Raw genomic sequence first — 26,166 nt, 5'->3', positions numbered from 1 at the left:
TTTCTGTTTATACCCCCCCTTACGTCATGCTCCTACGGGGGCCTGTAAAGTCATTGTCAATAAATAAAAAAAAAATCTGCTTAGAATATATGGGGCAGTTCGGTAAACCGTGATAGCATTACCGCACTACCGAACCAATATTCGCATCACCCGCCGTGGTTGCTCAGTGGCTATGGTGTTGGGCTGCTGAGCATGAGGTCGCGGGATCGAATCCCGGCCACGGCGGACGCATTTCGATGGGGGCGAAATGCGAAAACACCCGTGTGCTTAGATTTAGGTGCACGTTAAAGAACCCCAGGTGGTCAAAATTTCCGGAGTCCTCCACTACGGCGTGCCTCATAATCAGAAAGTGGTTGTGGCACGCAAAACCCCAAATATTATTATTATTATTAATATTCGCATACAGCTGTTGCGCTACGACTGTTCGTACGAGCGAAGGCGAGATCGTCCTGATGCTGGACATACGAGCGAAGGCTGCCAGCGAAAAGCGAGTAGTAATTCCCAACAATCAGCATTGTAAATGCGGCCCTTGGTGATTCACAAATCCTGGCATAAGAACCGTTCGTTGATTGCCGGCGCCCGCGATTATGCAGATGCCTCTTTCAAACGCACAGCTGGATAAACAATGTCACGATTTGCTTCGCTCGATGCTGTGCCTTGTTATCATTCAACGCCCGCGACGTGCCGATCTTGGTGATAACGTGTGCAGAGCGCTGCATACTCCCGAAGCGCGAAAAGTAAAACACTTGAAATAGGATCACTAGATTATCCCTGCCCTAGCATATTTTGCATATATCTCTCCTTCAGAGAAAACAAAAATTATCAGAAGTCGCGCATCGGCTTTTCAATTCAATTTGCATGGCATGCCTACATAAAGATATGCCGGCGCTTTCACTTGATTCATAGTGGAGCACGTTATACATCCTAGGCTGTTTTCGCTTAAAATTAAAAATTATTTTTTGTTTCTGTGAAGGAGTGCAAACTAGAAACGGAAAAGAAATATTATATTTAGTAGTAACTTGAATTTGTGACTGGCTTTCTTGTGGAGATTTCGCAGTAGATTGATACGCCTTCAATTGCATTTTTCGAACGCTTTTAGTATCTTAACAAAGCACCGAATTTGGTGAGTACTGCATTGAAGGACAATGGATAAGAATCAAGAACGCAATACACACACTTGAATCATTACAGCATTAGGTCGCTCATGCTTTTATTTGAATTTTGAGCACTACACTTCAACGAAGCAAACGCGACGTACGGACGTTGCTTAAACTACCGATATCCCAGGTGTGTTCTAGCGAATATTTTAAATCACTATTATAACCAGTGCAGTGCAGCTTGGGGCTATTTTACACAGCGTGTTATTAGTGCTGGTGGTAGCGTATAGATGTTCAATAACTATTGGGAAGCTCCATACTTCACTGTAACATGAAAGGACTTGTGCGCACTTCATCCCTCCTGTGTGGGGCGGTATAACTGTCCCAGGTACAATATGTTGCCGCTGTTAATGGCCGTATAATGACACTTTTTGTGGGCTTGTGACGTGTATTTGTGTGTTTACTGCGTGTTCAGACTCCTTTTTCGTTGCTTTTTTTAATCCTATGTTCTTGCCTGACTATAGCTTCATCACGGATTTCTGTATAGTTGACCCTAATGAAGCCTAACTTTCCATTTTTCAACGTCTAAAATAATAATGAAAGAGATAACCAATTTACATTTAAAGACTTTAGCACAAAGCGTATTGCAATTGCGGCATCAAATCCGGTCACTGCTCAAGTCATGCCCACTGACACCAAGGTTAGCTTCAGTTTCGAGGCATTTAATTATCCGCAAACCAACAACAAAATGCATTGGAGTCCCATTTATTTTCCCACCAACCATCTCCTTTTGCACTGCGACACAAACCTATGAGAAAACAGCACTAGTGTATTTCGTGGCAGGTATCGGAAACTAATGTGTCGAAACTGACCTGAGTCTCGGGATTCCTGGTAAGTGTACGCATGCACCGACCGGATTCAATCACTTTAGTTCCAGCATGTTCACTAAGTGAGTAATCGTAACACCTTCGCTGAGTACAAAGAAAACACGGAAGCGGCGAACGCAGATGGCAAGCACAGACAAACTCGCCTCGCTCTACTCCCTAAAGCAAATACATTTTCAGATGATCAGTCTAAACCGCTACCAGATTACGATGAACGGCGCAGCCATACCGTACGTAACGCACCACAGATTTCTAGGAGTGATGATTGAGCGAACCTTGTCCTCATCGAAGCAACTGTCGATGATCAAGTCCAAGCAGCTTCATACAGATGCTTCAATGTGTAGCAGGCATGAAGTGGGGCCCGCCAAAGGGATCATTGCTCCAGGTATATATGAATCACTTTTCGTAAGCTACTTACGATACAAACGATTATTACAAACGTTCGCCCCTCCTGCCTACGTACACTGGAGGGCTTACAAGCTCAGGCACTGAGAACATGTCTCGGTCAGCCACGCTGCACTTCGACAAAGGGCGTGATTGCGGAAGCACATGTACCTCCTGTAGACTCTTATCTCTCGTGCGAACCTTCAAGGGTATATCTTCGACTATTGACAGGCATGAACGTCCCCAGCGTTGACTTTGTCAAGTCCTTTGGTGAATCTATCAATTGCAGGAGTCAGGAAAAAATAGCGTATACCTTCATGTGGACTTAAACAACTTACTTTAACCGATATATCTGAAGAATATGTCGCTTCAATATATATATTTACTGACGGGTCAGTGTCAACAACTACTTCAACCGTGGCATTCGTAATACCGGGTATGAAGGTCAGAAAGCGCTTCCATCTCGACCACCAAACTACCTCAACGGCCGCAGAGATTGTTGCCATTCGAGAGGCAATTCGTTATATATCGATGGAGCCGCATCAGACTTGGACTATCTTTTGTGATTCCAAGCCAGCACGTCAGGTGACCGATTCTGCCCTCGGTCGAGGACCCTACTAAGTCCCTGCTCAAGAGGTGATCGAATCACACGATGTCGCCTACGAGATGGCCATTGCATAAGGTTTCAGTGGATTCCGGGACACTGTGGCTTACATGGAAATGAGCTCGCCGATGCGGAGGCAAAGATGGCCCACATTAATGCCACACCAGTGCCCGTCCCATTTTCACGACCAGACGCTAATGTCCTGGTGCGCAGACTTGTGCGCGGTAATACTGCAGCATATTGGACCTCGCCACGTCATCGTCATCGCCGCCTTCACAAACTCGACCCAGAGATGAAAATACGGACACCACCGAACATGAAAAGGTGTAATGCAAGCTTGCTGCACAGATTACGACTAGGTGTGGCCTTCACCCGGCGCTACCTCATCGGCCGGGCGGACATATATTATTTGGGAGCTCAAAGAGAAATATAAAAGAAAGGTGCTGAGTCCGAATTGTGAGGAGCGCGGTATTCCTGAGACGACAGAACACCTCTTGTGCATCTACCCGCGATTTGATGTACAGAGAAAATCGCTGACAGACATCTTGTCAAAATTTGTCGTTGGACCATTAACTGAAAAGATTCTATTGGTACCTTCGCCTGATCCTTGTCATCAACCTGATACTCTTAAAGCTCTCAACAAATTTTTTATGAGAGCGGACTGGACAAGAGTCTTGGAAGAGTCTTGGAGCGTGCAAGATTTTCACCACCATCTTCATCCTCATATTCAACGTCTTCTCTATTCTTTCTGTCTACATCCCTCTGCCTTCCCCCAACGCTGACTAGCAGGTCAGAACATTGATTCAGTCCGACCGCTTTTCTATCATAATAAATACCTCTCTCTCTCTCTAGACGATCAGGAAATTTGAGTTACCTAAAGTGTGACTCAGTGGTCTATACGCCCAGTTTCTGATATCCGCCGCAGGGAATAACGCGTAGCAGCAAGAAAAAGAAAGTCTCTCTGCTACACCATATTTTCAGAATTATTTAATTATGTTAGCAATATGCTACTGCAGAGAGCTTGAGGTGCGAATACCTCAATTACTGCATTTTTCTCTGCTCCGCAGCAAAAACATGTTACTTACTCTTTACTTCCGGGTTGTACAACCACAGTGAAAAATTACTGGGCGAGTTGGATTATCATGATACGTACCTAGGCACGTATGCACGAAAAGTTATTGCGCTGTAAATGCAGCCGACGTTGTTTACCGAACGCACGCTTGAGCGCAGCACGATACCACGGCGTAAGCGATCCGCCACGTGGCTTTTTTCAGATTTCGCGGGCTTTCTTTGCAACCCGGAATAAAGGACTACGTGAAACGTATCGCACAGGAAACAACTCGATCGGTGGTTTCTGAAGGTGCTCTATAAATCTGCGTGTCATACGTTGGGTTCTTAGCCAATAAATAAGAAGGTCGGTAATAAACTTAACTAGTGAGTTATGGCGAAAACAAAAAAAAAATTGCCTGAGTTACTATAGGCCAGTGCGAATAGTATGCTTTCGTTTCAGTTTGCTTCCGACGCACCTTTCATTTTCAGGATCTTGGCTCAAGTTACGTGGGACACGCTGCATATACTGTACGTACCAAAAGGTATGCAAGCAGTACTAACGAATGTGTACGGCGAGGGGAGATTCAGCAGTCAACGAGATGAGTCAATCTCGAGAAAACCATCGGTCAAAGAGAGGCAGCTTCAGAAGAGGGATACATTTATTGTTACATGAAAACTTATTATTGTGAAACTTCGCTGCAAAACGGAGTCATTTGCCAGATGTATCCACTTCCCGTTATAATGTGCAAGTTTCATTGATTGATTGATTGATTGATTGATTGATTGATTGATTGATTGATTGATTGATTGATTGATTGATTGATTGATTGATTGATTGATTGATTGATTCGTGAGGTTTAACGTCCAAAAGCAACTCTTTGGCTATGAAAGACGCCGTAATGGAGGGATCTGAACAAAGTTTGACCTCCTGAGGTCAACAAGATACCGATAACAGCTGACAAGACCAAGACGTGAGGACCAGCTACGGCTGGTGAACAGGTCTAGGCACAGGGCCTCAGCTATCTAGGATATGGCGGCCACCCGCCTCCGGGCATGAGCAGCTTGGTCTCCGTAATAAAGTTTATTGAGTTTATTGAGTTTATATATATATATATATATATATATATATATATATATATATATATATATGCTGGTTGATTAGTTCATGTTATACGAAAATTTATTTTCATATTCCTTGCCGACATTGGCTTGATTGACAAGCTAGCTTGTTTACATCAAAACCATCACCTTTGTCTCACCTGTGCATACCATGATGATATATTTACGGACATTGCGTAAATTTCACAAAATACGATCTAAAACATCTCGAAATCTTTGCGCAGCACGCGATAGCAATACTTTCAAGCAGCGCCGCGCGGGATCGCACAAGCCAGAGAGGAGGAAAGGCTCGCCACGCGCCCTTTCCTCCTCACGCGATGAAAATGCCTATACAACGAGATCGTGAAGTGAACACTGTTTGTGATGTAAACTAAGGACAAACGCGCTATGCATACTTGGAGCTCCAATTGAGGAAGAAGAGTCAAGCAGGGCTTACTTTCTGCATAGATTTCAAAACAATAAATGCCAACCAGGTTTTTAACACATTTTTAAGCGCAGCGACGACCATTAATTTAAGCGTCGTGGAACACGATTGGACATTCATGCTGATGGCGAGAAAGAGCTGACTAGGTTTCACTATTAAACTCGCTTAATTATTTAGCAACGTTAAGCCGCATGTTTCAATGGCAAAATTGAAGCAAGCCACTACGTGAAATGTTCCCTTTTCCAAGAAGTAGTGTGCCTGGTATCATTCGTATACTTAAAAATTGTGGGCAAAATGTATTGCTGTTACTAACATTTTTCCGCACTGCGAGGAACTATAGTGGGGAACCTCTCGTCTGCCTCTCTTCCTTTTTTTTTTTTTTTTTTTTTTGTGCTGTCTGCGACGGGTGCGGTGCATTGCGGAACAAGCGGTTCTTCTTTCGCTCTCTCTGGTTTCGTACAAGGACATTGAGCTTTTCGAAACCTTCAACTTGTTAAAAGCCGAAATTGGTCCAAAATTCACAAACAGATCTTACGCTAGGTATTTTCGTAAGAGAAAGTTCCAACCAATCCTGATGCTGAACATATTATTAGCGACGGCTGCCGGCCAATGGCAAAGATTACTTACGAGTGATAATATGTGGATTCAGAATAATGGTGCCGAATTCACAAAGGCAGATTTCACTATTCGTTATGTTTGTCATTGACCAGCCGCCATCGTTAGTAGTGCGCCCAGCGTTGGTATTGATTGGAATTTTCTTTTACGAAAATGTATAGCTTAAGATCGCTTTGCGAATGCGGGCCCTATTTCCAACTCATAATTGCAGCATGTTGAGCATTACGTGGTCAGCTATAGCGTTCCCGATGCATGATTGCGCAAATGTTTACTCGCTCTGTTCTGCCTGATTTCTGCGCCATTTAGTTTCTGCGCAGAACAGCTTTTGAGCTTTGTTTGCTGTGAATTGAGTTCAGGCGCCAAATATTGTACGTAAGTGCTTCTGGCTCTTGGCCGACCGGTTTCGCTAATGATATATCTAGCATAAAGATTGGCTGGAATTTGCGAACAATTACGTCGTACGTGTTTTATTTTTTCTTTCAAATATGGGCTATTGCATAATTCAGCACGTTCTCACCACCCGATACGACTATTGGCGACTCCAACTAAGTGTTCGCCCCTAGCGACCGCACAGGAAACAGCTCATCCGGGTTCAACCTTGAAGCGAAAGAGGTTTTCCCATCACGACATGCGCTGAATGCCAGACTTCGCACACTCTCAAGTTCAACAAATGGCCACAGAGGGCGAAAAAAATTGACCAGGCGGCGCTACTAATAAAACAAGCATAGTAAGTCGATTCAAAAGTTGCCCCCGTGAACACAAGATCTACCACTAGAGGCGCCGTAGTAAGCGTAATTTTAACCTACAAACTTTCTCCCACACTTATCGAAGCGTTTTTATTACATGACGAAGATTACAAAATTGTTATTCCTTATTATATATTGTGTTCTTGAGTACTCACAGTGGTGTTTTTCTTTCAGCCATTATAAGCGCAAAATAACCTTCAGCATCATCGACCATCCACGTGACTTTTGGCATGGATTCAAATTTTTATCGGTATATTCGCATGCACGGCAGGTCCGGATTCATTGGTTTGACCTTATTTTGTGCTAAAGCCCATTTATTACGCTTCGTTATCTCGCGTTGTTTAACTTAGGGTAAAGTGAGGTGTTTGTGAGCGGAGATGTAAACCAGCTAGGTTTCGGTCGTGAACCATGCGGAACACGTCTGCATCGAAACGGGAGCCTGATTCTGCTGCAACTGAGGACGGCAATACCGGTGAGTCGTTTAACATCGCGCTTGAATCGTTATGTAATATCCGTCTCGTTAACTTGCAGGCGGGCACGAGTTAACGAACTAGGTCCTGCATTACATATGGTCAATCGGGACCCTCCGTTGTTGTTTCCGAAATAAACCTTTAGTTGCGAGGCCGTTGTTACACAAAATCGCGAAAGGGAGAGCTATATCGGAACGCGCGTCACATTTTTCATCTCGTTGTAGCCGTAGCCATAGCCGTGGCCATGGGCGACTGAGTAGCCTTATCAATATATATTTTGTTCGTGTCCGTCGGAAACGTTCATCAACAAAACCAAGGATTTTTTTATTTAGGTCGTCAATTTTTTATTAAGAGTTGGCAAAAATCGCAAATAAAAAAAACGAAACTATCAAGTTTACGACTCTGTAACTCAGCAATGAGGAATAATATCACAATTATGTGAATTGCATCTAATAGTACATCTAAAGCAGACAATATTGATATGTAACACATAAATCCTAAAAAAATAGCAATATGTAAATACAGCTTTGCAGAACCCTTGTACATAACGTAAAAAATTCACGTAATATATAAATTAACATATAAAATTTGTCCGCTTTGAATGATCTAATGGATGCCGTTTACAGAACCGCAATATCTGTTCTTGACGCATAGCTATCAATTTTTTAACTTCGTGCTTCTACTTTTTTCGAACTTCCGAATTTTTGAATATTTTTTGCAAAAATTCAAGCCCTAAATCGAAATTCCGCTTCCAACAGTCACTAGAACTTACTTTTATCTCTCCAATGCAACAAATTTCATTAAAATCGGTCAAGGCGTTACTTCAGAAAAGCGTTTTTGCCTTTTACGTGTACTTGAATAGGCCGCATCGAAGTTGGGCCCGAACTAAAGCTTCCTCTTAAGCTGCTTACACGCATTGTAGTTATGCTGACATCAATTTTATGGACAATAGCAATATTTATTTAATTAACGTACTGCTTAAGTACCGTAGAACAAACGCTGCAAGTGTTCTGCAGTCACAAACCATTACGATCCTTTAAAACTGATGGTAGCGCTAAAGGTGACCAACACACGCTGAAAAGACGACACGACGGCGAGGGAACGCTACTGACAACTGGTTTATTTTTGAAAAGGGTTCAAATTTAAGACAAGCACAACACGTGCGCACAACCGAACTGCGCCAGCCTTCTTTTGCAAATAATGATATCGCAATATCGCAAGCAGTCACGGGAAGTGAAATGATAAAAAAACCAAGCAGCAAGAAGTGAAACAAATGACCGATAAAAGACAGCAACGGACGAAAAGCCATATGTCACGGTTTTACACATCTCTCCAGAAGTGTGCGCCCAGCTGAGTACAAATTTATCGAAACATTGCTGATGCACAGACCCGCCTCTTTTTGTATGTGGAATGCTTCCAGCAAAACTATAGCTTTAGCGCTAGGAATAAATGTGCTTGATATATGCTGTACTGGATTGCTAGTCTTGACATACAGGTCATTTGTACGTAGCAGATGATATGAATGCTCATTTATATTTACGGTTCAGCTTAATTGGCTCAAACATAAAAGAAAACACTACATGAGTTTGACTAATTTGTGCTGTATCTCATATGTCGCTGCTCTGCTCCAACAGAGTCTGCACCAAGCACATCTTGGTCCTTGTCACTGGGGCCCCCGTCCATACCAACGGGAAGGGGCTGGAGCCGAATTCGCAAGGCTTTTACACCAAGAACAAAGACGACGATCTAGAAGTATTTGGATGAGATATCGAGCCTACGGAGGACTGTGTCAAGACTGAAAATGAGCTTCAGCCATCATTCCATCAGCACGGATATTGGCGAGTCATCTAGGCACCTCAACAAAAGAAATTCTTCGTGTTCAGACGCACCTGCAACCTCTGAAAAACCACGGATGACGCTGGCCAAAAGAGTTCCGTCAGTTTGCTCTTCCTTAATCAGCTTCCTGGCCTTGTTAAATTCCATTTGTGCCAAGCGTACCTTTTTTCTATGAATGCAAGCTTTTTCATTCCCCCTATTCTTTGCTCCTACTTAATACCAGTCACTGCCTAGTAGCATAACATATCTGTCACCCGCCGTGGTTGCTCAGTGGCTATGGTGTTGGGCTGCTGAGCACGAGGTCGCGGGATCGAATCCCGGCCACGGCGGCCGCATTTCGATGGGGGTGAAAATACCCGTGTACTTAGATTTAGGTGCACGTTAAAGAACCCCAGGTGGTCGAAATTTCCGGAGTCCTCCACTACGGCGTGCCTCATAATCAGAAAGTGGTTTTGGCACGTAAAACCCCATAATTAAAAAAAAACATATCTGTCGTAGTATTTTCTACTATTCGTTGTCATCTGCAATTCCTCTCCTGAAATAGCTGATGCGGCATCGGCCTGTGTCTTGCACTAACCTTTGTGCTATGTAGCACTTGACTTTTCTTAATGTTTTTGACCTTCAGTTCTTGCAGAGCAGAGTGGTTCCTTTCTTGAATGCAACCTTTCTCCGTTCCCTCATTTAATTCCTTGTCTCGTTCAGGATTGCTCTTCTTGCTCGATAGCGTGGGTTTTTGTGCAAGCTACACTGAAGTGATTGGTTGCAGAATCTGCGGCTCTATAACGTAAAGCTATTCCAATCTGTATTTATTCCAATCTCGTGGCGTCAAATTTATGTAACCGCCGACGCAAGCATCGGGCGGTGACTCGCAGCGTTGTCTGAACAGCCCAATCAAACGCTCTCCTCGTTCATAGGCAGTCACCTTTGTCCGCTTTGAAAAACGAATAACATTGCCTACACTGAGCGATTTTCTCATCTAGTTTGCTGACAAGAGGCGAGGAGCACGCTCAAGTGGAGAGGGTTTGGATGGGCTGAGCAAGCGCAGTGAAAATATAACCGGATGAAGAAGGGGGTGCCGGCATCTGCGATTGGTCCACTTCCCTAGCTTACTTAGCTTGCGGTGGCTGGTCGAAAATCTCGGCGGCATGCAACGGGAAGGTTAAGAATGCCACTAAAATGGATCCTCAGCAAGGAAAAGTTGGCTCGGTGATGTATACGTGCCGACAGGGCTCGATAACGTTTTACTGCTACGCAAAGAGATTTATTATACGGAAACAAATCCATGCTCACCGGCACGTGCGAGCAGCGGGTTCTCGAGTGATCGGCGGGCAGCCATCTTTTATTCCTTTCGGAACGGGGCAGTCGCTGGCTATTCAGGGGAAAATTCAGTTTTGTTCGGCATATTAATGCATCTTTAATGCATACACGTCACTTTCACGCGGTGAGTTATCGCGGTTTTGTGAATTCGCGTGACAGACAGGCGAAGGGGGTACACCCCGAAAACTTTTGACCAATAGCAGAGGGCTAATGGCGAAAAGGCATAATAAAGTCGCGCGTCCTGTTCCCTCATTAGTGGCTTGTTTGTATGGGTGTCAGTATAGGCTTTTCGATCTCCTGGCAATTAGAACGCGCCATCTACGCGGCAGCCAAGGCACTGAGGCATGTCGCAATGCCAGCAGGGCGAGCATGGCGCGTACCAGTGTACGCTACTGGTAAGAGATTATTGCACTAGAAACAAAAGCTTGCATTTCCGCTGATGGCGATAATGTAATGCGGCTTTGCCCTTTGCAACAGGCAGGCATGTCGATTGCACGTCCTACCCATGGAAAAAAAAAGGATAAAGGAAAACAAAAACAAAACGTAAATAAACAGAACAGTATACAAACTACCTGCAAAGGGGGATAGAAATGAAGGGCCACAGCGGGGTACACAACTACGTAACCCACAAGTACAATCCACAAGTACAGGGGGGAGGGAAACAAAGGGCCACAGTGGTGCACACAACTATCAACACTTGAGCGTTGCTCCTCTACAACACGCAGGGCACTTTCTTAGGGTGCCTCAATGTGCCGTATTAACCACTGTAGCCGTATGGCAGCGTGCTACATCGAGGCCCCCTACTCTGGATGGAAGATGGATGGATGGACGTTATGAGCGTCCCCTTTGGAACGGGGTGGTGGGTTGCGCCACCAAGCGCTTGCTATTATACTGCCTAATGTCCTACCTAGGCTAAACAAGAAAAAAGAAAAAAAAGAACACTACGAACTCCCACAACCAAATTTTCTGACCCCCTATTGCGAACTTTGCGTTTGTGCGTCTCTGTTTTTTGTCGTTTCCATACGCTTTCTGTTTGAGCAGCGCCATCTGTCAGATTCCCCCGGTAAGTTACATGTGCTGCCGCTTCTTATTTTCGTACCACTGTAGAAGATACAGTTTCCCTTCTCTAAATTTGGTTCTTTAATCTATGCTGAATGCCTCGTAATTCTCAAATCGTCATAATGCCGCCGCGTCCAAGCCTCCCCCCCCCCCAAAAAAAAAAAACATACGGGTGTCGAAAGACTTGTCGGGCACCATTATGCTTGTCATCGCGGTGGAAAGACAGCAATGTACGATTTCATCTTTTTGCGAAAGAATCAGACGACGCGCATCGGAGAGCGACTTGGATAAGAAACTTCGCATTGGTAAAAAGTGACGACTGATACTACGCCGGTTTGTTCGAAACACTGCACTCGGGACTTCTTCCCGGAGAGCACAACATTAATTTCGAAATCTTTCTGGCGTTTGAAATCGCGGAGTGTGCTTTGTTTAGACAGACGCTTTGATAAATTACAGCGATGTACGTTTAAGAGGAAGCTTTAGCTCGGGCCCAACTCCGACGCGGGCTATCCAAATACATGTAAAACGCAAAAACCTTTTTATGAGATAAACCCTGGACCGATTTTAATGGGATTTGTTGAATTTGAGAGAGAAAGTTAAATTCTAGTGACTGTTGCAAGCGTAATTTTGATTTCGGGACTGAAATTTGTTAAAAGAATTTGCAAAAAATTGAAAGTTCAAAAAGAATAGACACACCAAGTTTATAAGTTAATAGCTCTGCATCAAGAATGAATATCGCCGTTCTGTGAACGACATCCCTTAGATCATTCAAAGTGGACAAATTCGATATGTCAATTTATATCTTACGTGAATTTGTTACGTTGTGTACTAGGGTTCCGCAAAAGCTGTATTGCCATATTACTGAATTCCTTTACAATCATATGTAACATGTCAAGTTTGTTCGCTTAAGATGTACTTTCAGATGCAATTCACATAATTGTGATATGATTTTTCATTGCCGAAAGACAGAGTTGTAAACTTGATAGTTTCGTTTTCTGAAAATTTCGATTTTTGCCAATTTTTAATAAAATATTGACGATCTAAATCAAAAATTCGATACCAACAGTCACTAGATTTTAAGTTTTTCTTTTGAATGCATTAAACCTCGTTAATTTGGTGCAGTGATTGCCGGGAAAAACGAATTCTCCTTTTACATGTACTTAGATAGGAGCACTCGAGCAAAAGTTTCCTCTTAAGCTTCATTTGGTTTTGTTTGTTTATAGATTTCTGCCCCAGCATTAGTATTACTAATGCTTTAAACAGCAGGAATATTCTAGCGAATGTGCTTTTGTCTGCATTCATGGTACCAGGAATGATAACTGCCTCGGAAGGTCTGAAGTTGAGCATGACACAGGCAACATATCGTTTTCATGCCATGCTTTAGTTTAGCGGCGCAAGCAGGAGATGCTGTTTTCTCATTCAATGCTTTGAGTTTTCGGCTTATTTGCTTGTAAGAAATTTTGAAGCAACAGCAAACAGTGGACGTTCAAGCTTTGGAGCGTTCGACGTTCCCGCAGCGCCACTAGTTTTGTTTCCAGTGCACACACCTAAATTAAATTACAACTGCATGGTCCAGGTGCTTAATAACTCAGGGGACTAATTACAATGCATGCTCACTGACCTGGACAGGCAAAGCAGAAGGGTGGGTCTAAAAATTAATCTCCAGAAAACTAAAGTAATGTTTAACAGTCTCGAAAGAGAACAGCAGTTTACGATAGGTAGCGAGGCACTGGAAGGGGTAAGGGAATACATCTACTTAGGGCAGGTAGTGACCGCGGATCCGGATCAAGATACTGAAATAATCAGAAGAATAAGAATGGGCTGTGGTGCGTTTGGCAGGCATTCTCAGATCATGAACAGCAGGTTGCCATTATCCCTCAAGAGAAAAGTGCATAGCAGCTGTGTCTTACCAGTACTCACGTACGGGGCAGAAACCTGGAGGCTTATAAGCCTCCAGGTTTCTGTAGAAGTAGAACCTTTTAAGATTTAAGTAGATTTTAAGATTTAAGATTTAAGTAGAACCTTTTTCGTATACGAAAAAGGTTCTACTTAAATTGAGGACAACGCAACGAGCTATGGAAAGAAGAATGATGGGTGTAACGTTAAGGGATTGGAAAAGAGCAGATTTGGTGAGGGAACAAACGCGAGTTAATGACATCTTAGTTGAAATCAAGAAAAAGAAATGGGACATAGGCAGGGCACGTAATGAGGAGGGAAGATAATCGATGGTCATTAAGGGTTACGGACTGGGTTCCAAGAGAAGGGAAGCGCAGCAGGGGGCGGCAGAAAGTTAGGTGGACAGATGAGATTAAGAAGTTTGCAGGGACAACATGGCCACAATTAGTACATGACAGAGGTAGTTGGAGAAGTGTGGGAGAGGCCTTTGCCCTGCAGTGGGCGTAACCAGGCTGGTGATGATAATGATTCTGATGATGATGTTGTTGCTGAGGATTATTATTATTATTATTATTATTATTATTATTATTATTATTATTATTATTATTATTATTATTATTATTATTATTATTATTATTGTGATGATGATGATGATGATGATGATGATGATGATGATGATGATGATGATGATGATGATGATGATGATGATGATGATGATGATGATGATGATGATGATGATGGTGGTGGTGGTGGTGGTGGTGGTGGTGGTGGTGGTGGTGGTTCAGGTCGTTTCCAAGGCACGCATTTATACCAATACAAGTGACTTTGGCCAAAAGAAAACCTTCGCTAAATTTTCGAAACCTGTTGGTGGAAACTGCACTTGGTCCGATTTGTTGTTTACTCACTTCTCGCGTTTCAGTAGGGTTTGACGACTTCTACGGGCAGCGAGTGTCTGCTGTGTTCGCGTGCCCGAGCCCTACCTCGAAAAATGTGTACTGCAAGCATGAAAAGCACCAGTCATCGGACGCAGACGGCTTTCCCACACGCAAAAGAAAACCATAAAAAGAAATGCGCGGCCCCGATCGAGTCGCATACGGAATTCTCAGTTGTTTTTACCCCAAGACATACTGACCGGGTAAACGTTAGTTTTTAGCCTCAGTGCAGAATATCCGTATGTACGAAATTCTGAAAGCACGACAGACGTTACTGCCGCTATATTGTAAGACGCCATATACATTTACAGAAGCAAATATCTTGGGAGCCTGGCCTCACAGTTCATTAGCGCAGAAAGCAGTTCGAGCGCTTCTTCACCACCTGAAGGCAATAGACTTGAGTGCCCGACTGTAGAAATGCTGCACCTAGCTTAGTACATGTGCAAGTGCGCTATAGATTCATGTTTTCTCTCCCTCTCTTTCACTCCCCATTCCCCTCCCCACGTGTAGGGTAGCAAACTGGACTCAGTCTGGTTAACCTCCCTGCCTTTCCTTATTCTCCCTTCTATATATGTGTGATATACTACAATACGAGTCGCATTGTGGAGCCGCCTATGAAGGTCCAACGCAGTCGAGCATCGTAACTGCACCAGTGCAGCAACCCCGCGAACAAGTGACTGCAGCTTTCGGAGGCCCCCTACGCACGAACACCTTTTTTTACACCTCCGGCTGGCTGGAAGAAGCTCTTTGTCTTTAAAAACAAGTCAGATGTGGCTCGCTGGGCAGGTCGGATGTTGGCACGCACAACGCAACGTTTTCCACGGTTTTGTCGCTGAAATCCTTGAGACCGATGAAAATAAGGTAACCGGCAGCAAGGACTCTTTCGGCTTCGACGAAACGCCTCGATTCGACGCCACGAACGAGAAACGCCTGAGCACAGCACCAAGCAATAAAGCGGCCGTGAACCTGGATGCCGTAGCCATATTTGTTTATTTGGACAGTATTGCCAGCACAAGTAACGGATTCTGGAGTTGCCAATAGCATTTTACGTTCATGTTTTACTTTCAATAGCCTTCTCAACGGGCATTTCACACGCGTTAGTTGCTCTCGGAAGGATATTGGGGAAGAGCTCTACCGCGTGTGTCATCGTGGATGCTTTCCGCTCTGTTTCATTTTATTGCGATAACAATTATATGGACAGTTCAGGCGAATGACCGCCGTGATCCTCGGCGTCGGTGTCGCCGCGTTGTTCCGTATAAAGTTAAAGTGCGATAAGTTTGTGGCCACGTCCTGTATGCTGTAGGTGCGAGGGAAAACATGTGAGGGTGAGCCGATAACTATGGTGGCTTGGTGCGGTGGCGTCTTCTCGCGCGCGCTATGGAGAAAGGCCCGCTCTAGGAGCGAGGTGGGGGCCATGCCAGCACATGTCTCCGCTTCTGCTCCAGCCGCGGCTGCGTATGGCGTGGCGAAGCGCGGCCGCGCGCGTCCTACCTTGCAAGTAGGCTGTGGCAGGTGCGAAGGTTGGCCAACCTGAAATAAGCGATGGCTTCGTGCGCTCTGTGTTTTCACACACTTTGCGTTGAAGCGAGAGGCAGCACGAAGGGCAATTGACTCGCTGCTGCGGCGCTCTTCGTCATGTGAGCGTTCTTACAGCGATTGTCTGCGATCATTGAGTGAGATGTCTTTATGTTTGCCTGTGCGCGCGCGACAACGTGCTTGTTATTTTGCTAGTAAGCGAATGTTCACAGTAGTTTACACAGCTGATAAAACTACTAACCTTACTGCGTACAGCTGTCTAATAACTTGTCATCGCAGTCAATGCTTCGCCTTCGGGCGAAACTGCGTCTTTTATTACTTTTCCATTCTTCGTTTTCTGTTATATTAACTGCTAAATCATCAGCTTATCCATCGCATGTGTTTTCCAAACAACCTATGCGGGGTCTTCCGGCCATGCAGCAGCGGCACGGTGTCTCCCGAAGCTGCAATCCCCCCCCCCCCCCCCCCCCCCGCCACGCGACATATTACCCGCTCCCCCTTGTATATCCACCGTTGCGTCAGCTTCACGTTGCCGACCCCGGGGTAGAGCCCCAAATGTGGCGCGCGATCGGCGCTTCACTCGGGACGCTCAAGAAGGTGAGGGGGAGGGGGGAGGGCATCTGGATGAGGAGGTGCGCGAGCGGCAGGCGTGCTTGTATGTGCGTGTGTATATAAATATAGAGGTGGCTTCCAACACGGTCTCCCTCCCCATCTCTCGCCGTCTTCTGACCCCGGTGCACCCCCCGCACAGAGCCGCGGCGCCAGCTGTTCGCAGCCTTCTCTTGCGGCTGAGGAGTGGTTCCCCTCCCTCTTCATACCCACTGCGCAACACGTGCGGCCCTGTCACTCGCAGCATTAGGCGTACCGCTGGGAGAGGACCGCGGAGAAGAAAGGGGACCCGGCTGCGCCCGCCCGCGCCGATGGAGATGTTGGCGTATGCGCACGCCGACAAGCCTATAACGGTGTAACAACTAGTAGTGGCCCAGTTTCTGGGGGGGGGGGGGGGGGGGAGGTGTTGCAATTGATCGGCGCGCTTGGCGGACGTCCAAAGTAGTTCGTCATCGGAGTTCGGCCTAAATACAGCCCCGATACGTGCACTATGCTGTTTCGATCCGCTGCTCCCTGTAAGAAAGAAAAGTACAGATGTGCAGGACAGTCGCTACGCCTATGGCGGTTATAATTTAACAATTTTCACTCAATCCCGTGCCGAACCCCTGCTTTAGCGAGTGGAGCGGCATGCTCGTCGAATGCATTCGGGTGTGGCGAAAACGTTCCTCCTTTTCTCCTTCGAAACTTGAAATGCATATTATTCATCTTTTTCGAACATGGCTTTGGCGAAAATCCATGTCTAGTCGGTGATTTCCAGCATTTTCTTGAAATCCATGTATTTCGAATATTCAATGGTGTACGTTTCGCCTAGGTTAAATCCAGACATTGGCTTCGACAAACTAAGTGATAGAGCTGTTTCTTCCGGAGCCTGCCTCTCCTCCGAGGAACTAGCAGCGCATCAGCGGGGCGCGGCGCTCGCGAAACGGCGACCAGGACGTCAACGATCAGCCAGAAGTGAGGCTGAATTCTCTAACAATAAAGCACTTACGCTAGAGCTCTTCGTAAGATCATGTACCAGCCAATCCTGATGACGACATATCAGCGAAGGGGGGCGGCCAATTGCAAGGGCCCCTCACCAGGCACCACATCAAATTTGGGTTATACACTGAAGTTATGTGTCCTCTAGGGCGCATTCTGCCGCAAAAAAATTTTTCAGATCGGCTCATTAAAAGGCCCCTGAAACGGTTCAGACAAATTTTGTAGACGCGTAGGGTACAGCTTAAGTAGAACATTCGCACGACAATTTAAGTGAAGCGTTACGTATTAAGGGAGCTACTACAAGTTACCCTCCTCCCTAGCCATGCTTTTCCTCCTCAACTGGTTCGCCGAGCGATCGAGGCTAAGCTCCACCTTCACTGGTTCTGCGTCACGATGCGACGTCACATCGTCTACTTCCGGTTGTTTTGGAGCCCGCCCGCGCGAAACCTCTCCGCTAGCCGCTTGGCCATCGACCCCAAGTGAGAGCTATCGAAGCAGCGTGCGTTGCAAGCATTCTGTCGTAGCGCCGAACGTGTCTGGTATTTCGGTAATCACACACTAGGAGAACGTTTCGACGGAACGGTGAAGGCATAAACTCAAGCTGATGAAGGAACTTTAGCGTAGACGTACGTGAGCTTCCTGATCGGTCTCTACGGTCCAGCCACCCGTTGGCGCAGAGCTTAACCAGCCAAAGAAAGAGCTAATGTTGCTCTAACCAAGTGTAAAACATTTTAAACATTTACAAAACAGTGTGTTAACTATTACACTCCTGCGAAAAATTTACACCAGCAGCAAAGAAGAACACATTTTGTTACTGCTACTGTGTGTGGTTGTGCTCTGTGCCACAAGGTGGCTGCACCGTGCAGACCATTCACATTTGCGCTTCTGTTCATCACCTGAAACGACACGCAAGGGGACACGGCCAGGCCCTGTCCCCTTGCGCTTGGTTTACCGGACTCGCGAAACGCTATTGCGTTAGTAATCTTCTGGTGTAAAGTGGCGGCCGCAATCGCGCAAATCCTGGCGCCCATCGGGTAGCGGCTGTCCAATGCGCTGCAGCCAGTCCGCTCGTCTACTGGTTTGTAGAAGGACACGTTGTCACAGCTTGACATATTGCCAGTCGCTACGTTTGCAGTCCACAACGCAACAAAGTCGAATCATAGCGCTCGCGAAAAGACAGACCGACACTGACTGCGGAGCTCTCGTCAAAGACGGAGCACAAGCAGACGACACTTGCTGTGTGCCGGCAGTGCTTAAGTGTACTGAAAAATTGTTCTTGTGCATTCTCTTTCTGTTACTTTCTTTCTATAGAAACAAATTAACTAACATTCCAACTATTACGAACATCATTTGTTTACCATAAAGTTGGAAAAATTATCGATCACGCGCCCTGGTCAGCCAATCGGATAGCTCGCCCCACTGACGTCATATGGGCGATTTCCATCATATGGGTAGGGGCGGCTTGAAATTCCGCCAAGCAGTGTGCTGCGATCGGCAGCGATGTGCATTTTTTAAACCTTGTAATAAATTACATGCTTTACGCGGAGCACTTAGATGTGTCAATTAATGATCAGAAGGACCTACTGTAACGACTCAGTACATTTGTAGAGAACCGTCAAAATCGTTTCAGGGTCCCTTTAATAGCCGAGATATAGATATGTTAGTGCCGCGAATCCACGATTTCAGCAGACCGGCTCCACTGCCAAGCAAGACGCTCTCTCCACTCGCCCCGTGTGGCCTCCGCAAGAGAAATTCCTTCCCTGCGTTCTCCCATACCGGACTCGAGGATCGCCTTCTTTTTCTTCGGCGCTACGCACTTCCGCTGAAGGCGTCGCGCGCGAGCGGCTGTCTCGTTCGCGCAGCGCACGATTCTCCACGCTGTGCACAAGGACGCATGACTAGCGGTATAATTCAGTGCTGCACGATTATTGAGGCAGAACAAGCGGATCGCAGAGCATGATCACGCGCTGGAACACGGTAGAAAATGGCATAGTTTCGGTAACTGCGCACGCGACCGCACAACCGTGGGAACAAGCAGACGAAGCGGAAGGACATCTGTCTTGGTACGGTGCGAAGGAAAACAAAAAACACGCAGATATTCTGCTTGTGTGTTTTATTATTTCTCTTAACTTCAATTCGTCAATTCAAGCAACATATCGCACTGATAACAAATGTTGTCTTGAATAATTCTCGAAGTCACGTGTCACCCACAAGCGATGTCACACTGCGGACACGATTACGTAGGCGCAGGAGCACAAGTACGTCCCCGTCCGGCTTGGAGAGCGGCGGCCGCGAGGAGCAGGGAAAACGGCGTTCATTTTGGAATTTCAGATCTTTCCGCGGCGCGTATCGATGTAATACTTCGCCGACACGATCGTTATCGCGCAATGTATGCTCTGCGCTTGTCAGCTCAAGATGGCCAGACCTGGTGAGGGACCCCTTAAGAGGAGGAAGCTTTAGCTTCCTCTCAAGCTTTCTCTCAAATAACGCGCCTTTTGTTCGGTCCGCCGATTGTGAAAGTGCCTTTTTGACGCTCAAGCAGGCCTTGACGTCCGACACGGTACTGTGCCACTTAGACGAAAGTGCAGCTACTATCATTCCTACTTACGCTAGCAGTCATGGTCTCGGTGCTGTTCTCCTGCAACGGGACACCACCTTGCGTGAACGAGTCGTTGCTTATGCCAGTCGGACGCTGGCTGCTGCTGAGAAAAATTTCACCATCACCGAATTAGAGTGCCTTGCTGTCGTTTGGGCAATGCACAAGTTTCGGCCATACCTCAACGGCCGTCACTTTACAGTCGTCACCAACCATAACGCACTGTGCTGGCTATGGTCGCCAAAGAACCTATCGGGTCACCTTAATCGCTGGGTGATCCGTTTACAAGAGTATGATTTCGATGCTACCTACAGGTCTGGCAAGAGTCACCAAGACGCAGATGCTCTATCTCGTTGACCTTTGCGGAGCAATAATGACTCAGCATCGTTAATCGTACTGATGTACAGCCCGAGCCCATTTCATCCCCCCTGTCCGTCTCAACGCTCGACTGGCTGAAACCTAATCACCAATCTGTCCTTGCTTCCCACCAACGTGCCGACCTATACTGCCGAACTATTCTCGACCGCATGCAAAGCCCTGCTTCACCTCCGAACGCCCGATTTCGGCGACAACTTAAACAATTCAAGCTTCACGATGGCATTTTGCATCACTATATTTATCACGTCGATGGCAACAAATGGGCACCCATCATACCACGTTCTCTGCAACGTGAGGTGCTTGAAGCCTTTCATGATGATCCGACGGCACGCCACCTCGGATATCACAAGACATACGACTGAACACGAAGTCGGTGCTCTTGGCCTGGCCTCTCTTCTGCCGTAGCCAGGTACGTCGCATCATGTACTCTTTGTCAACGCCGCAAACAACCTACGACTCATCCTTCTGGTCTTTTGCAACCTCTTCCTTGTCCCACTTCGCCTTTGGAGGTCGTCGGAATAGACTTGTACGGTCCTCTTCCCAAGACCTCTAACGGCAATCGCTGGATTGTTACGGCCGTAGACCATCTGACCATCTGACACGCTACGCCAAGACAGCTTCTATACATTCCGAGAGTGCCGCTGAAGTCGCCGATTTCTTTCTACACAACATCCTCTTAGGTCACGAAGCTCCACGCATTCTCCTCAGCGACCGCGCCAAAGCCTTCTTCTCGTCTCTTCTTACCGAAGTTATGCGTGCCTCAAACAGCGTTCACAAGACTACTTCGAGTTACCACCCGCAGACCAACGGCTTGACAGACCGTTTTCATCGTACTCTATCGGATATGATTGCAATGTGCATCAGGCCCGGCCACACCAACTGGGATGCAGTCGTGCCGTTTGTGACATTTGCTTACCATACGGCTCTACAACACATCACCGGCTTTTCTCCATTTTGCCTCGTCTATGGCCGCTCACCTAGCTTCGTCCTGTACGCCTTGTTCCTTGCGGCTCTCGAGGACTGCCGTCATCGAGCCCGCATTAACACCGACATCGCCCAGGATGTGCGAAAGCATCGCTACGACTCGACTCACCGTGTTGTCACTTTTTGCCCTGGTGACGAATTTCTTCTATGGACTCCTGTGTGCGCGTTCACGGTTTATGCGCGAAATTCGCCAGTCGCTTGATCGGACCCTACACGGTCATTGAGCAGACATCTCCGGTTAATTACCGCGTCTCACCCCTTAGAATTTCTTCCGACCACCGTTGCCGTGGTACAGAAATTGTGCATGTATCGCTCTTAAAACCGTACACTCGCCGTGTTTCATCATAATGCCGCGAGACCAGGCGGCCGCTTCCCCCGCGGGAGGTGTGAGCGTGACTCATGACTGACTCTTCTTCATCTCTGCACATCATCATCACTTCTACAAATTCCTCATCTGTAATTATCATCATCAGCCGCACGGCCTGTTCTTCGTCGTAGCTCGAGCTCGGCTGGATTAAACGGTTCCTTATAATACCGACATCCTCTTCTCATAAGTGATCGTTCCAAGGTTTGGTTGGGTGCCCAGAAGAATGTTCGTACCCACGACAACCCTGTCATGTGTCATGTATTTGGTTCGTGCTACAGGAGACCAATATTTTAGCTGAATAGAAAAGGGAATAAAAGTTAGAAACTAATATATGGTTTTACCGGTAGTCCACAGGTGAACACTTGAACTTTCGAACGCGGATGAACCCGTATTTCTGATTTGGTAGAAGGGGAACACGAAGTAGTTTGCTTTCGCAGTGCTTAACCAGCTGAACTTGAGCGTTCGACTTTGAACAGGGCTCACCGCCGCCGACGTACGCTTAGTCAGCTTCCTGCATTCTGTGTCTCCGGAAGCGTGAGCCTCGTGTCCGTTGCCAGCGCGAGTCATCCGTATATAACGTCCCGCGACAATCGCACAATATTATTGACACAGAACTATGGCTACAACCGGAGCGGAGGCGAGCAATTGCTCTCCCTTTCAGCAAAAAGCTTTCATTCGCTCCTCCTTTTTCTTTTTTTTTACTTACGAACATACGTGGACGATCCTTGTTTCGTGAGAGTGAACTCGTCCAAATTTCCTACTTTTTTTTAAAAGAAAACACCGCTCATACTCGAAAAGAGGCGAGTGTGTGATCCAATCGAAGAAGCAAGAAACAAACCAGACGCCAGATAAAGAAACCCCGCCACAAGACAACCGAGGAAGGCTCTGTCCAGAGCGCGCACAGCCGCGAGCGTCCAACAGAGCAGCACCCATAGTGTGAGAATATCCGGTCAGATATTTGAATTAACTAAAGATGGGGGCACACAACGAGTACTGTCAAACTAGTGAAGGTTATTAGGAGCAAGAACACGTTGTTCCATAGCTACCCTAGGAAAGTTGAATTCGGCTGTAAGGAGCATCTGCAAGCTGCAAAATGCCGCGGTAGCTCCGTGGTTGTGCCCAAGGTATATGAACACATGGTAGCGAAGGTGACATAGAAGCCCAGACGTCCCACAATGGCGGCTTGTGGAGGCATGGCCAGCGCCGTCTACATTTCGTGGGGCTACCGACTCGGTGGAAAAGAAGAAAAAGAAACAGTTTGTTGTTAGAGACTTGTTGCGCCAGGTCGTCAATTGCGCCAGCTAGCATCACATCGCATATACAAAGAACACAACGGTGCAAATGAAGCGTTATAAGTCAGAATAATCGCCTCAACATCGCGTCAAAATGTATAACGGCACGCATCGCGTCATTCTATAACGGCACGCATTACACTGATGAGCCTTGAGAGTTTTCCGTGAATTCATGGGAATGGGTTCACTCAGATTTTGAACTAAGTACCATATGCATGTCTTAGTTGTACCAACACACATCTGTTATTTTGGTGTTAAGATAAATTAAACTTTATATTGAAATATCACAAAAACCACACTTTAATCTTTACTAACACAGCACGCGTGCCACCTGTAGTTTTCTTAATTACTTAATGCATACAAAAACTTAATATTTAAATAAAGTTATAAGTTATGAGTTAAATAACCTTACTGATCAAATCGTATAAGTAACGATTAAGGCGCCATTACCAACGTCTATAAACGTTGCCCATTACGGCGTGCCTCATAATCATATCTTTGTTAACGCAAGTGCACCCCCCCCCCTACCAAAAAAAAAAAAGTTTTGCAAGCCGAAGAAACTCGCATCTAGCATTCGCTAGTGAGTCATGTTGCTGACTAGACTGGGAACAGCACTTAAGCAACTTTGTCCTTTTTTTCTTCATTTCTCTAAAGACCAAGAAACAATTTTTCCTCACAAGTTTCACCACCCCTTTTATTAGCCAAACCTCTTGGTAATATGCACGGTAGCCTAACGTGCGACTCAGTAAAGGTACTTACGAGTGAACGAAAGTCCAATCGTTGTTTGCACCCCTTCTCCCAACTGGACAAGCCGAAAATCATGCGCTGCCAGTTTCGCATACAATCAGCGACAGTGTACTAGACACCTGTGTGGCGAAAATTCTATCACGGCATGTCAAGCCCCTGCGGAGCATGAAATGCGAGTTGCTAAGCGACGCATACACTGACTGGTTCTTCACGCGTCCCCTGCAGACGAGGCTGCTCGCCCGCGCCCTGATCGGTGCTCAGGCAACGCTGATGCAGTCTTGCACGTAGCAAGAACCCAATTAGTTTGCGCGATTTTTCACCCATCTATGACATTGCAGGTTGCATGATGCGTCGTTCAAGTGCCACCGCGAGCCAGATTTGCTTAACCTTCTAACAACTCTACCCTCGGTTCAGATGCACATTTTCCTGCGATTCCCCGATGGCGTCTCCGCGGCCAACTGCTTTTCTCGTTTCTTTCATGGCTTTATTTTGCTTCGCGTAAGCTAGGATAGGATAGAGAAACTGTATTGAAAGAATAATCAGAAGCTAAACAAGCACGGCGACGGCACAGAATGTCCGTCAATTATTCGCGGGCTCGAAAGGTAGAAGGCCGCATGCGCGCACGAAAGAGGGCCGCGCGACCGGATGTGCACTTCCGGTGGTGGACGGAAAATAGTCTCGACGCATTGTTGTCGTTCGGCTGGCTCCTCCTCCGAGCGGGGCCCAGAATAGAGAGGTGCGGGGGCGGATGCACTCCGCTGTCGAGACGCGGACAGGCGCCGAGGCGACCTTCGGCCGCGCTGTGCCAGAGACTGCTGTGCAGTCCCATCGACACTCCCGATGACATAAATTTAAACGCTAACCGGAAATGGCTGGTCAGAACGCTGATTCTGTCGAGTCGTACGTGTAATGGCTCTGCGGCAGCCGATGTCTAAGCAGGGAATAGTCCGAAGTGCACACGTTTTGGAGCCTCAGCAAAGTCACTGTTAAAAATGCAGTTGAACCTCGAAACGGACCAACGGATTCAAGTATAGTTTTGGAATTGTTAGCGTTTGGATATAGTATGCTGATAATACATGTGCGCAACATGGATATAAAGGCTTTGGGAGTTTCGGCGCCATTGCATGTGGAATAACAAAGCTTAAAAAACAAGCATTGCAGCAAATGCCGTGTTCAACTGTTTATCGCATTTCTCACAGAATTGCGACCTTTCAGCGCCGTGCTTGTGGCAGTTTTCTCAGACAATTTTATGGGATGCAATCATTTCGGCCACTTCGAAACTGGCCAACAGCCTAAACTCGCTCATGAGGCGTGCATGCGCGAAGAGTCAGTGGATAATGAAGAAATGGCAAATTAAAATGTTTAAACAACGTTGTGGAGAAAAGGAATTGGAAACCGTTGAAACTCGACTGTGATGATCTCTTTTAAACACTGCTAAAAGAGTTCACCAGTTCGGGAAGGCTGCCTAACATGTTAATACGAACGAGTCAGGAGAGGTCATCATGTATCTTATATCAGCGATCAAGAGAGAGAGGGAGAGGGGAGAAGAAGAAAAGAGGAAAGGCAGGGACGTTAACCAGATGCACGTCTGGTTTGATACCCTGCACTAAGAGAAAGGGGTATTCGGATGAAAAGAGAGAGAGAGAGCATAGTTTCCCGCACAGCTGAAAGCTCGCACCAAGTCTAATAACAGTCGCCAAGACCTGTCGTAGCTTAATTTCCATTGCTTAATTAAACTGAACATATTTTTTTCTTCCACTTGCAGTTTATCTGATTCAGGGTGCACCAATACATCAATGTGTATAGTGGGCTAAGCTACAATCTCGAGAAAAAGGTGGACCACAACTTACTGACCCTCCCTGTGTTTCTCCGTTTAGAATTATTCTCGGTTGATATGCTCATATAGTTCCAAAAGTCTGTACACTAGGCGACACTCGGCCAATGATACGAACAAATGCAATTGCGACGCAACCAGTGGGGGAAAGGGTGGTTGTATTCCCTTTCTCGCAACTCCCTCTCCACCGCTGGTTGCCCGCGCTAACGCGAGTCCACAAGGTTCCAGCATGAGAAAACATCTTTAGACGCATGCTTTGATGCCTAAAGTCTTCCGGTTACGAGACTCGCGATAACGAGCTGCGTTAACTAAGCGACGAAATGCTGGGACGTGGCGCTTGGCTCGTAAAACCCGCGACGCAACCGCCGCTTAGCACCGCACCGTCGCTCTTGCAGAGGTCGCGAGCGGGAAG

At 46.4% G+C, this 26,166-nt stretch overlaps 1 protein-coding gene and 1 pseudogene across 2 annotated transcripts in view; one reads left to right on the top strand and one right to left on the bottom strand.

Moving 5' to 3' along the window:
* LOC142566638 (methionine aminopeptidase 2-like) overlaps window positions 1-21,605 on the bottom strand; it is an 88,050-nt pseudogene extending 66,445 nt beyond the window's left edge.
* LOC142566721 (uncharacterized) overlaps window positions 1-26,166 on the top strand; it is a 438,480-nt gene that overhangs the window by 35,412 nt on the left and 376,902 nt on the right. The window lies entirely within an intron of this gene.

This window comes from Dermacentor variabilis, unplaced genomic scaffold (genome assembly GCF_050947875.1).
Source record: "Dermacentor variabilis isolate Ectoservices unplaced genomic scaffold, ASM5094787v1 scaffold_13, whole genome shotgun sequence".
Taxonomy (NCBI): Eukaryota; Metazoa; Arthropoda; class Arachnida; order Ixodida; family Ixodidae; genus Dermacentor; species Dermacentor variabilis.
This window is presented reverse-complemented; position numbering and strand designations above follow the sequence as displayed.